Source organism: Pteropus vampyrus, unplaced genomic scaffold (assembly GCF_000151845.1).
Source record: "Pteropus vampyrus isolate Shadow unplaced genomic scaffold, Pvam_2.0 Scaffold459, whole genome shotgun sequence".
In the NCBI taxonomy this organism is placed as follows: Eukaryota; Metazoa; Chordata; class Mammalia; order Chiroptera; family Pteropodidae; genus Pteropus; species Pteropus vampyrus.
This window is the reverse complement of record NW_011889240.1, coordinates 204300-207525: the sequence shown is the minus strand read 5'-3', so window position 1 is coordinate 207525 and position 3226 is coordinate 204300.

Below are 3226 nucleotides of genomic sequence, written 5' to 3'. Positions count from 1 at the left end.
CCCCAACATAATAAGCCGGCCTCGATTTCTTTCCAGATGTTAGAATAACACGCTTGGACCTTCCTCCCTGCAAAAAAGCAGCGATCGTTTATAAGTCCAGTGCCACCTCTTCAAGATATCGGGACGTGAGACATTAGACTCAAATGAACCATCTCAGTTCGTGCTGCAAGAGCAGTTAGTTCTCCTGCTACGTCCATCCTGTCTAGAAGCCTGACCTCGTCTGGGGCGTTAACTGCTGCAGGCTGGGAAATGGCTGGTATATCTTATGGCCTTGGCAATGTCTCCACGTGGGGGTGTCAGATGCAACGTGGCCGACGGAGCTCCGGCTTTTCCGTGAAACCTTCCCCTCCTGCCGCTAAACAGGAGCTTCGTCCTTCCAGGTGCTCAGGTCCAAATGCCGGATCGCCCCGGACGCTCCTCCGTGTCTCCCACGCTGCATCCAGCATCAGCAGTCTGGTGAACGCCGGCTGGCTCTCTCCGCTGCAGTCACGTGGGCCTGCTCACCGGGCATCCAGCACACCAGACACAGTCCTCCTGCCTTGGCACCGGCTGCGGAACGCTTCCCCCAGGTACCCGAATGTCACCCACACCGTTCTCGATTTTTTATGCCCTTGCCCAAAAAGTCACTTTCTCAGTGAGACCTTCTCTGACATCCTATTTAAAACTGCAACCTTTCCCCTATTCCCACCTGCCTGCTTTTCCTCTCCCTTTCCATGCTTTCTCTCCATGGCACATTAGAAATATATTTATTTTACCCGTTTATGGCCTGTCTCTCCCTCACCGGACTGTGACCTCCATGAGAGCAGGCACTATGTCTAATTCACTGTGTGACCAGACCAATGCTTGGCGCGCACCCCCCGGGTCCATCTGTGTTGTGGCAAATGGTAAGATTTCGTTCCTTTTTATGGCTGAGTCCTATTCCATTGTGTGTATGTACCGCTCCTTTGTCCGTGCATCTACTGATGGACATCTAGGTGGCTTCCGTATCTTGGCTATTGTGAATAATGCTGCGATGAACACAGAGATGCAGATATCGTTTCCAATTAGTGTTTTCATTTTCTTCGGATAAATACCCGGAAGAGGGGTTGCTGGGTCATGATTTTTTTTTGCGGAACCTCCAGACCATTTTCCGTAGTGGCCGCACCAATTCGCAGTCCCACTGGCAGCGCACGAGGCCTCCCGTCCCTCCACGTCCCCGCCAGCACTTGCCATCTGTTGATTAATTGACGATGGCCATTCTGGCGGGTGTGAGGTGGTAGCTCGTGGGGGTTTTGATTTGCATTTCTCCAAGGGCATGTTCTATATCCCAAACACCTCCCAGCATAAAGGAGACCCTAGATCAGGGGTTGGCAAGATACGGCCCATGGGCCATATCCAGCTCACACCTGTTTTTGTAGGACCTGTGAGTTAAAAATGAATTTTACATTCCTAACCAGTTGAAAGAAAATTTGAAGAATATTTTCTGATACAGAAAATGATGGGAAAGTCACATTTCAGTGTCCACAAATACAGTTTTATTGGCACACAGCCACGCCCATTCGTCCATCCAGCTTCTGGGGCTGCTTTTCTGCTACGAAGGTGGCGTCGAGTAGTCACGACAGAGACTGGCCCTCGAAGCCGAAAATATTTACCATCTGGTCTTTTACAGAGAAAGCGTGCCAAGCCCTGCTCTAATGTCAAAGGAGAAAATTGCTTTACCAAAGGGGAAACTGAGGCCCAGGAGATCGAAATGAGTTTTTCAAGGCCCCACGTTTCTAAGGGGCTCCTCGTTTGCCAAATTATCCACGCAGTACCTCCAGCGCCTCAGAGGAGACATGGCAAACACTGTGACAAACCCCTCCGAGTGAGTTCAGGGTCAACTGGGTGCTGACCTTAAACTGCGCACACCCATCTGGTCTTGCCAAGCCCGGGAGGTTTTTAATTGCCCCTGTAAAAAGAGAATAAAGGAGCCAAGTTCTTTCTAGAAACCTTGAGTTTGGGACTTTGATCGGAGCGATTACGACAAAGCTGCGTTTGGCTTCATCCTTTTGGGGGGCATTTTATCGGGCACGGTCAGAAGTTGGTGGCAAAAGCCAATAATCATCCACGGAGACCAAGAGCAGATCTGCAGCTGCCAGGGCCTGGGACCGACTGTTCATGGGGACGGGTCTTCTTTCTGGAGTCACGGAATGTTCCAGAACTAGATAGCGATGATGGCTGCAAAACCCAGTGAACACACTAAAAACCACCAAACTGTGCACTTTCAAAGGGTGGGTTTTGCATTACATACACTCCGCCTGAATAAAATATAGATTTAACACGACGACGCCCATCTCTTGATTACTAAATAATAGTGCTGCGAAATGAATAATAGGAAAGCAAAAAATACATTTCACCTATTATCCCCGCCCCCCCCAATTACATTTCTTTCATTTTCCACATTCTCTCCTGGTTCTTGTCCATTTACACGTCTCCGCTTTGCACAGCTGAAAAATAGAAACCATCCTGACCCTCCATTAATCAAGACGCGGCACAAAATCATTTAAAAAAAAGTGGGGAGGGAGTGGGAGAAACGGCGGAAGGGGGCAAAAGCCATGAACTTCCAGTTACAAAATAAACGAGGCCTGGGCATGTCGTGTACACCATGGTGACGATATCGTATCGTGTAATTGAAAGTCACTAAGAGAATAGATCTTCAAAAGCTCTCATCACCAGAAGAAAATGTCGTGGCCACGTGGGTGACGGATGGTAACTAGACCTACTGTGGTGTTCATTTCTCAATATCTATGTCAATCGAATCATTATGTTGTGCTCCTGATACTGATGTGAGGTTACACGTCCATCGGATCTCGATGAAAAGTAATAAAAAATAAAAGCAGCTCAAAAGAAACTCCAGAGTTGGACCCCTGTGCTCTCGCGGCTTCTGCCCCCAGAGGGTATATACTTTCCCCTTCCTCTCACTGTCTTGCTAAGCACCTGGACCCAAGTCGAGGCGGGAAAAGAGCGCAAAACCTTTTTGTTGAATTAAATAGTTGATGAACATCCATATCCCCTAGGACATGTCTGCCTGGCAGAGTGTAGGCACTCAATAAATTTTAGCGGAATGAACGCATACCACGCTGGCAAAGGACTACCTCAGCTCTCCAGGGTATAAAGGCAGGGGTGTGCTGGTCCACATTCAACAATCAGCTCTTTGGGGAGGGGAATTTATACGTCTCTGTATATAAGCATGTGTAATATACTGCAT